Here is a 10,459-nt window from a genome sequence, read left to right on the forward strand (position 1 = left end):
CTCTACTAATGTACAAATAGGATGCAGACTCTGCTATATATAATAAGAAGGTTGAATCCATTGAGAACTTGGCAGATATTTTTAAAACTAGGAGTCTGAGCATATTTGATTTTCATTCTTTTCTCCCAAATGAAAAGACCAATGGTTTATTGCAGCATAGCAGGTAAACTTGAGTTTGGTACAGAACAGACTGAACAAAGAAGGAAGAAATCTGTTTAAAAATATTTCTGATAACCTTAGAAAGAATAAGAGTTTTTCTTACTCTCCTTATACTACAAATTTAACTGTAATTATAAAGCTGTGCCAGAGGCTGTGAAAGACCATGCTGCATGGAGAGTTTTGACAAACAACTGATGCTGCTTCTAACTTGGCAGAGTGCAGATCTCTGTGAGTGTAATGAACAGGCAAGGAGACCTTGCTTAAAATGTGGATGAGAGAATCAGAATATTCAAGCATAATGTGAAATTGGATGTTGTGTAGATTGAGTCAAACACTTTTTTTATTAAGAAAAAAATGGCAAAAATCTTTTCATCTATCCTTTGATTAAAAAAAAAAAGAGTGAAACTATGGAGTACGATTCAAGAAACAGTAGAAAAGATTTACCAGATAATCAACATGACAGTAGATCCAGTGAATATTTTGTTCTGGGAGTAGCTATTGTCACTAAGTAGGTGTCAATACTTAGAAAAGCCAGGATTAAGTAAAAGCTAAAACTGTTTTCAAATATTTGCACTTGCTGATGTAAATCTAACTCCAAAGGGAAATAGTTTTCAGTAACTAGTTCCAGGTGTACTTGTAAAAGTTACAATGGAAAGGTAATTATATTGTAAGTAGTGGGAATGCACTTCATCAAAGTGAGAGTTTCTTTATTCCTGGACTCAGTTAGCTGAAATAAGGAATACACACTGGAAAGCGCAATTCTAAACCCCTGTTACTCTAAATTACTCTTTCCAGGACAATCAGTATTTGCTCCAGGCAGATCCTCTTTCTGATGAATGGAAACTCTACACTGAATACATACACTGCATGATTGTAGATGGACTGTTCAAAGCTATCAAGTGTTCTCTTCAGTATCTGACTGAAAACATTGAGACAACATTTAAATCCACTACTTTATTTGAAGTGCAGCTTTTTCTTAATAGCAGTGAAATGACTTTTAAACGTTCTTTGTACTTAATGTCAATGGCAATTTCTGTGATATTATGGAGAGTCTAATCAAAACCAGCTATGATACTGCATCATTTGTAGACAGATTTGTCAAATACCTTGGGGCTTTTCAGTTATTCTTACTTTTGCTACTTTTCCTTTTTAAAAATTTTTTTGTTAATGTCACAATTGACTTTTCCTCTAGGCATTTGAATGTAGTTGTTTTCCCAGTCCAGTCACCCTTATCCAGTGGCTTATGTGAAGAAGGCTAATATCTGAAGAGAGGCTGTGAGGCTTTTTCCCATCTGTTTTCTGTGAGCTGTCATATTCTGCTCTCCTTAACCTCTGCCTCTCTTGTTTTATGAATGCATCCAATCATTTCCATCAGCCACCAGCATATATTCTTTGAATGATATTAGCTAACTTTTTAACTTCTTCTGGTTCACTTGCCTAATTAAGAGTGCCTTTCTAATACACACTGAAATCTGCAGCTGGATGATGGACTGTCTGCAAAGCTGGTTCATGAACTTGCCTTCTACTTTTGTTTGTGTACTGTGCCCAGGCAGTCTTTGGCTTTACAGTGCCTGTATTACTGAGCATTTGGTGTCAAATGACTTCTATATATTCCAGGTTGGGCATTTCTCAAGAACTGTGAGTTTCTTTGTGATTGTTGGTTGAATATGTGCTTTCTTGGTGCTTCATTTCTCATTAGGACAGCTAATACTGTTTCTGCTCCCAGATCTGCAAGTACCACTGAGCTTATTTATCCACAATTTCCTTCTCTATAAACTGTGAGGTTATGTCCACAGATGGCAGAAAAAAGTGGTTTGTGAATTGCAGTGGAACACTTTTGCTAGAAATTTAATATCAATGCAAGTTTTTGTGCAAGAGTATTCTTGCTGGACTAGCAGGACGTGCAAAATGCTTTGTGCAATTTCTTCCTTTTGCAGGTCTTTTTTAATATCAGATGGAAACAAATATCAATAAATAAATATATCAAAATCACCGCTTATCCAGGGAAAAATAGATTAACTGCAAATTGGTTACACTGTATAATAGTGAAAAATAAACAAAGGATAAGGTTGGACTCAATATTCCAATTTTTGGAACCCTATGAAAAATGACAGTGATGGTCATAAGGACCTGAATCCCAATCCATCTCACTAGCTAGTGTTGGAAGTTAAATCAACGTGTTGGAGGATGTGAGTAATAACAAGTGCAATGTTTTGTGTCTGACTGATGACAATAGGTACTTTGAATTTTTGATGTTAGTGTGATGCATGAAACAGAAATTGTAATTCTGGAGAAACATGTATCCAAGCAGTCATTCCTATTAACTTGTTTCAGGGAGCAGACAGGAAACTTGATGTTAACTGACAAGTTATAATTGTCATTGCCATCAGTACAATATCGTGGGTCTTGGCATGTGACTGAGCTCTAAGGATGTCTTTTCTTTCTTGAATTTACTCTTTGCCTCCACTGCTTTTTCACTTTTGGATGTTCATTTAGCATGACTTAGATCAGATGGATACCCTGGAAGAAATAAGTCAAGTAGCTCTGAGGAACAAAGAGTGGTACTTAATGGATTGATGATGAAATTAGATGTATAAAGCAGTTTCTACTCTGTGGACAATTTCTTAGTAAAGAGGAGGTGGAATTTTATGAAAATTATGAGGTTCATGGGACTTAGTTCATTCTAAAGAATAGGTATTTCCATTTTTGCCTATTATACCACCTTGTGCCTATTAATAAAATATAATATGTCTATTAATGAAATATAAATAATTACATTACTTTGTTGATTTGTTTAAAATTTAGTGTTCATCATGTTTCATTTTGTTTGTTGGTTTTTTTTTTTTAGGCCAAATATTCTAAAGAACTTCAAATATTCTCAAGAACCTTCAGAAGAATTTTTAATAGTTATTTCAAATCAAGTTGCCAATATAATTTAAATATAATTGGTGAATTTAAAAATTAACCTGAAAATTTAAGGAAAACAGCTCAACTTTAGGCAAGCTTCTCTAGTTTCTCTATCCTATATATTTTTTATGTATACACTCATAAACACAAAAATGTATATATATGTAATCCTTTTCTGTATATGTGTATATATATTTGATTTGTATTTATATTAAGAAGGATGGACTGAAGGATCTCTTTAAGTCCCTTCCATCCCTTTTAGCTATGAGATGATAGAGAGATTTTGCAGACTTTTGTCTCCCTGCTGCCTTGGGTGTTTCCTTGGGACAATAGACATAATGTCTTTGGCCTTACATTTCTTCTGGATAAACATCAAATTCTCAAAAATGTTGCTGTTTTTAAGGTGTTCATAATATCTTAGAAATAGTTATTTCTTCTTTGATTGTTGTGGACTGTATTTTTTACTCATTACTGTATTAAGGATTTTTAACAATTCTGTCATCTTTGGTATAAATTTATATCTACAATGCATTTTAAAATGGCACTTTCACCATGCTGAAAAACTTCAGCAGGACTATTTAGAGCATGAGAGCTGGTATCTCGATTGAAAATTGCCTGTTTGCTATTCTAAAGATCCATTCTTTGGGAGAAGAGCTCTTTGAAATTAGTGGCAATCCTGGATTCTTCTAAAAGATGGATGTGGATCACAGTGCTGTACTCATCCCCTCAAATGCCCATCTAAAGTATTCAGACAGCAAGCCCCTGCCCCCACCCCCAATTCTGCAGCACTGAGAACCTGAATAGAGTTATTACTTGAACCACGTGCGGCAGATGCAGAAAAGAAAGAGATGGTCAAGTGTAAATGAGTCCATTATATTTCTCAAGAATATCTTGTCATATATTTCTCTCTTGTTTAAAAAGAGGGGGGAAAAAAGAACCCACCAACCAAGCCTTAACACCATACTTCTGTGTTTTATTTGATTGAATTTACTTGTTCATTAATGTTTTTATGTTTGATTTGCTTTAAGTTTTCATGTGCTCTGTGCTACATTACATTACATATTATTAGTGCTACTGAATGGAGAGGCTCATTCATGAAACCAGAGACAGGTTTGACTAAGAAAGTGTGAGGAGAGTACACAGCTCTGGGTGAAATAATGGAACATCCATAGAATCAGAAAGGTTGGAAAAGACCTCCAAGATTGTAAATTCCAACCTTTAATTGAATACCATCATGCCCACTAAACCTTATGGTGAAGTGCCATGTCTACTTGGTTTTCGAACATTTGAAGGGATGGTGACTCCACCACTTCTCTGGGGAACCTGTTTCAATGCTTAGCCATTCCTTCAGTGATCCAGTGTCTATGCAGGACCGTGAATTCATAGAATACATTTTTGAAGTCTTAAAACTGACCTCTTGAGAACTTGTGGATAGCAGCTGTCAGAACTGGGGGTGAGGATTCAATGCAGAACCGGAGGTAAGGATTCAACATAACAGTTATAAAACTTTGGCACATACTTAAATAGAAGCAAGTATAAAAATAACCCTGGATGAAATTGTATATTTTTTATTTTACAGCTCTTTACATTAGACACTTTTTTTACTGGATATATTTTTAAATATAGAATGATATCTCTGTATGTTCCCAATTCTAAGGTAAATACTATATTGACTTAATCGGGTCCAAAATAGAGACACTGTACATTTTTCTTAGTGTTCTCAAGTTTCATTCAAGGGACTTAATGAAAAGTGTTTATCAATGCTGTACCACCATTGTCCTCCTAGGAATCAATTAAAATGTTTAGAAGACAAAGTTATTTGTCCGTGGGAGGTAGTGTTTTCACCGAAGTAGTCATACACTAAAGGCAGTTTCGATGTTAAGTTTTAACTGTGGATCACCTTTATTAGCGGAACATAGATTTCAAAACCAGACAAGACCTTTAGTTTATGTGGTCTGCCATCCACAGAATAGGATTTCCATGTTGCACAAATATGTCTTAGAAGGACCACCGAAAAATTTTTACTTTTATTTTTGTGTTTGTGCTTGTTAATCCTGAAATGCAGCCATTAATGTAACATATGCTCCTATCCAACCCTTGCTGCTAAGATCAGAGCTGAGGGATACAGAGGGATCACATGGCTCAAATAGCTAAAGATTCTTGGTCAGGAGTTCAAGGTGGGATGTGTGATATAGTGGACTTAATCCAATGTATGATTTACAGCAGAACCTTAGTCTTGGTGGTCTCTCACATTCCAGATGGATGCATGAAACATGAGGAAATCCACTGCTGCATTTTGATATATACAAATTTTATGTAAAAGCTGTTGAAAGGTTGGTTCTGTCTACTGTCCTGCTGAGACAAAAATAATTTTTGAAACATGAACATTTCTGGTTAAATGAAAATTCCTTTTTCAGATGATCTTAGCTAAGAAACTCACAGGGAACATTTGATTTTAGTTTTCATAAATAAGACCTGGCAAACAACTACTGAAAATGGCTCAGTTCACCTCTGTTCACAAAATTAAAAGGTTTTTCTGTGCATAACCTGAAGCTGGTTAAATCCTGATCCTGTAAATATCTACAGGGTAGTCTTAATCTTGCAGGATCAAGGCATTCCCCTTTTTTTGCAGTAAATCGGGTAATTAGCAGCTTAATCACTTTGCAGGTGTACAAACTGTCAGGGTCCTGCCTGCACTAATAGGGCTTTAATGGCCGGCTCCACCCCACACCCAGAGGACTCCACTTAAACTTAGCCCTGAGTTTTTCGTTTCTCTCAGAGGCACGTGGTAGGTGTGCATGTCTTACAGCCTGCCTCCGGCCTTGCCACCTGGGTGGACTTGAACCTAGATCTGGACCTGTGCTCCCGGTATGCTCTTCTGGATAGACCCCCATGGCTGTCTGTACGCTCTACGTTGTCCTTACCTCTGTCCCTCCTAACTCCTGGCTGGACCTCTTGGAATGCAGCATCTGGTTTATTGCTGGCTGTGTTTGGGGCTATTGATGCACCCAGTTACAATCAATCAGCTCTGCTACCATGCTTAAGGCCCTCTAGGATTGAGCCCTCGGTGGATGAGGGTATTGTCTGTGCTGGGGTAACTTTCTCTTCCTAGTTTACCTTCCCTTGGGAAGCAGCCAGCTTTTGCTGCTCTCTGAAGAGTATGTGCCTGTTTGCACACAGAGGTGCAGAAGTGGTCTCAGATGGTACATGCAAATTGAAGGTAATCCTCTTGAAAATTTGAGCCATGTTCTTTAATGTAACTTTAATTAGGAAAGTGTTGACAGACTAAAGTTGAAGCAGTAAAAACAGCACTGGTATAGTATTTGACTGGCTTAGCATGTAAAACACTGGTTCTTTATGAATCAGAGCTTTGCTTTCAACCTGGTTTTTCCAAATGATTAAAGGTGTTTCAGAAGATATTTTTTTCCCTATCAAGATTTAGAGGAAATGTAAAGACTTACACTGCATATGAAAATGGGGAATCTTTCAAAATAATGTCTTTACTATTCAATTCTAAACTGTCGTGCCTCTTAATGCAGGTGAAAAATAATCTTCACCATGGAAATATCCTTTTTTAAAGTACAATTTATAGACAGGTATTTTATTGTGTTCTTAGTTATGCATTGTCAAAGGATTGCTAGTGTTTATTAAGCTTCTAGTCACTTGCTTCGAATAGTGCTTGGAAACCTTTCCGAGCAATATGACTTTCAAGAAGGTAATGAGGTTCAGCTGTGTCACAGAATTGTGGAATTAAGTAGAATGAGACTCAGAGTAAACACAAATGTTTGCAAAAGCCCTGTGTAAGTTTTTCAGAACAACAACTGGAAAAATCTCCATTTATCTTTGTGTAGTTGCCTTTAAACTGCAGTGTCTAATTATGCGTTTTGTGAGCAAGTCCACACCCACATTCAATTACACTTGAGGCAGACCTTTTTGTCAGCAATAGGTATAACTTCTAGAGTAGAGGAGCCTTTGAGATGTCTAAAAGCAATATGAGGAATATATCCCTTTTTTGGACCAAATTGGGTTCGAGCACACCCTTGTTAAGAGCTAGGCAGGTTAAGCAAAAGGGCTTAATATATTTGGGACTTGCAAATACATTAGATTGTCACTATATGTGCATTTTTACGCCCTTCTTACGGGTGGATCAAAATAATGGATTTGTCAAACTATTTTATCACTGGGGTGTTTTTTGTATTTTGAGGATTATTTCCAAATTTAATAAACATGTTCTAACTAGAAAATGCAGGATGTTGTAAACATACTTTAATCTTTTCCATAAATTGCATTTTGAGAATTACCTTGAGTAAGGAATCCATGTTTGTCACTGCATCAGGATGTAGGGAAGGAATGGCACATACTCAACTAATATTTTTCAAAAAAAAAGAGAAAAACAGGGAAAGTAGGGGAGAATGAAAGTATGTGTTTGTGTGGGCTGGTTTTTGGCTCTGAAAACTAACAAACAATATCTACTTTTAATGTGGTTAGGAATTACCTGAAACATGGAAGAATCTTCACTGTAAAGCAGAGAAGTAGTACCTCTACAGTTCAGAGAAGTGCTGGTTATCAGAAGGAAGCATGTTCTTTTGGAGGTGAGATCAGTTCTGTGCTCTGAACCAAATGATTTTTCATTTTTTGTTCTGATAACAAGCTGGTAGCAAGCTTCACTGAACTGAGAAATTGTAAACTCTTAGAAAAGGCTGTCTAAAGATAACAATTCAGTGTTTCTCAGTAATGTATTCTGAATGAATCTGATAACTTAAAGCCCACCTCACCAAAATGGGAGTGATTCTTGTTGTCCCCTTTATCTTCAATTACGTCTAATCTGTTTCTAATTCAAACAAGATGATGCTGTTGTCAGATCAAATGTAGATTTTAAATGTTTTATGCTTCTCCACTGGGAATATTTTAAATGTGTGCAGGCTGTCTTTCAGGGCAGCACTGACCAAGGCTAGCAAAGTTTTAGATAAATGTAAAGGAAATAAAAGTTACTAAAAATGAAATTATTCATAGTTCATGAGATGGAACACATTAAATGAGTGGCAGCAAAGGAAAAGTTAGGGAACAGTCTCCTTGGATTACCTGCTTAACGCATAAGGCACCCTAATTCAATAAACAAGTTATATCTTTCAGGTTAAGCAGCATGGGTTTAGAAACAGATTAAAAAAAAACAAACAAATGAAAACCCTCACCCTTTCGTTGGATACTCAAGTTCCTTTCCAAGATATGGATAAGAATAACCATGATTTTATGAACTGTTAGGACATTTCTTTCACTGTCAGTAGCTTAGAGTACTAATCAGAGTTTACAGTCAAAATAAAAACTTCAGCATTATTTATCAATATATATTCTGAAGTATTCCACAATGTGACAATGAAAAACATAACAAAAAAAGCTTTCCCAATTAGAAATAAATTTTAGAGAAAGTTTAGTTTACCTAAGTACATTGCATTTTGAATGTCTATTCTCATGATCTCTACCTTGAGGAATGAGTATTCACAAGTTTCAACTAAAAGTCAGCAACTGGTAGATTATTTAAATGAACATTTGTTTCTCTGCCATGATCAAGAACTAAATGAAGAATCCAACTGTATTATTTGAAAATTCAGTTGATGAAACACTGAAATGATTGTAAAGTATATTCTGATTGCAGGCTGATTATGAACTTTGGTTTAAAGTTAGAAGACAATTTTTTATTTGTGCATTCTCTTTCTCCTTTGATTTGTCCCTGAAGTGTTGTTTGGACCTGTGGGGCTGAGCAACTGCTGAATAGATAAAAATAAGGGGAGAGACGGTGATGGGTGTGGTGTGGTTATTTTATTGTTTACTTATTTGGGGTTTTTGGCAGGGTTGGGGTTGGTACAGAACCATTGTTCATCTTTGTGTAATCTGCAGACATGTTGAAGGTGCATTCAATCTCACTGTCTGTACCATTGATAAAGATATTAAAGAGCACCTGTCCCAAGACAGAGCCCTGAGGGACACCACTTATCACTGATCTCTACCTGAACATAGAGCCATTGAACACAGATATCTGGCTGTGCCCATCTAGTCTGTTCCTTTTCCACTGAATAGTCCACCCTTCAACACCATATCTCTCCAATCTGGAGATAAGGATATCTATCCTGTGAGACTGATTGAAGGCCTCACAGAAGATTAGGTAGGTGACCTCACTTGGTCTTCTCTTGCTGACCATCGCAGTCACTCTACCATAGAAGTCCACCAGGTTGCTCAGGCACAGTTCATCTTTAGTGAAGCTGTGCTGGCTGTCTTGGATCACCAGCTTGTCTTGTATGTGCCTTAACATTGCTTCCTCGAAGACTGGATCTTCCCAGGCACAGAGGTGAGGCTCACTAGGCTGCAGTTCCCCGAGTCTTTTTCTTCCCTTTCTGAAAACAGAAGTGATGTTTCGCTTTTTCCAGTCACTGTGGTCTTTGCCTGATTGCCATGATTTTTCAAATATGATGGAGAGTGACTTGGCAATAACATCAACCAGTTCCCTCAGGACACTGGGATGCATGTCATCAGGCTCCATAGACTTGTGGCTGTTCAGCTATTCAGAACCTGCCTTTTGTTTACATTGGGAGGGACTTTTCTCCCCCACCTAGAGGTTTAGGGATTTGAGAAATGTGGGAAGCCTGACTGCCAGTGAAAACTGAGGTAAAAACCACAATGATCCTGCTTTTGAACATGATGACCTACCTCCCTAACTAGCTTTGCCATCAGGACAACCACTAATGACAGAAAAGCCATTTTGCTAAAATCTGTGTCATATAGTGGTCTTTCAAGAGTTTGCAGCATCATTCCTGTGATTTCCAAAAAGTAAACCCAAGTCCTACTTGCTAGAAGAAGACTTTACTACCACTTGGCCTTGAAAAGCAATGCTATGAGAAAGTGTCAAATTATTCTGAATGTCTTTACACTTTCATATGGAAAACAGCAGTGCTGAATAAGAAAAATAAATGCCTTATAGATACAAGTAGTTGGTAATCCATGAGTCTGACTCCTTAGCTGCCAGATGTTCCCTCTGAGTTCAGAGGGAATTGGTCATAGCCTGTCGCTGCAGAACAGAACACAGATCACTCTGTTATACTGTGATAGATCCAGATAGAAAAGAACTAGGAGACTGGATTGGGTCCAGAGTTCCCTAGAGCTGGGGTATGTCAAGCCTGTGTAGCTGGGCTGCTTCATTTTTTTTCCACAGATAAGAGTCCCTGAGTTTCATAAGTTTTAATAGAGTAGAACGGCTGTTTTAGTATATTGTTTGGTATAAGAGCCAGGAAAGCCTCTTGGAGAGAAAAAATATCTTCTTGAGGTTTGTTAGTTCTTCCTCTGTAGGAGAGCCTTTGTCCTCTTTTGAACACACTAGCAGAGTTGATAAAATGGACCTTAT

This window comes from Manacus vitellinus, unplaced genomic scaffold (genome assembly GCF_001715985.3).
Source record: "Manacus vitellinus isolate BGI_N305 unplaced genomic scaffold, ASM171598v3 scaffold_20_pilon, whole genome shotgun sequence".
Taxonomy (NCBI): Eukaryota; Metazoa; Chordata; class Aves; order Passeriformes; family Pipridae; genus Manacus; species Manacus vitellinus.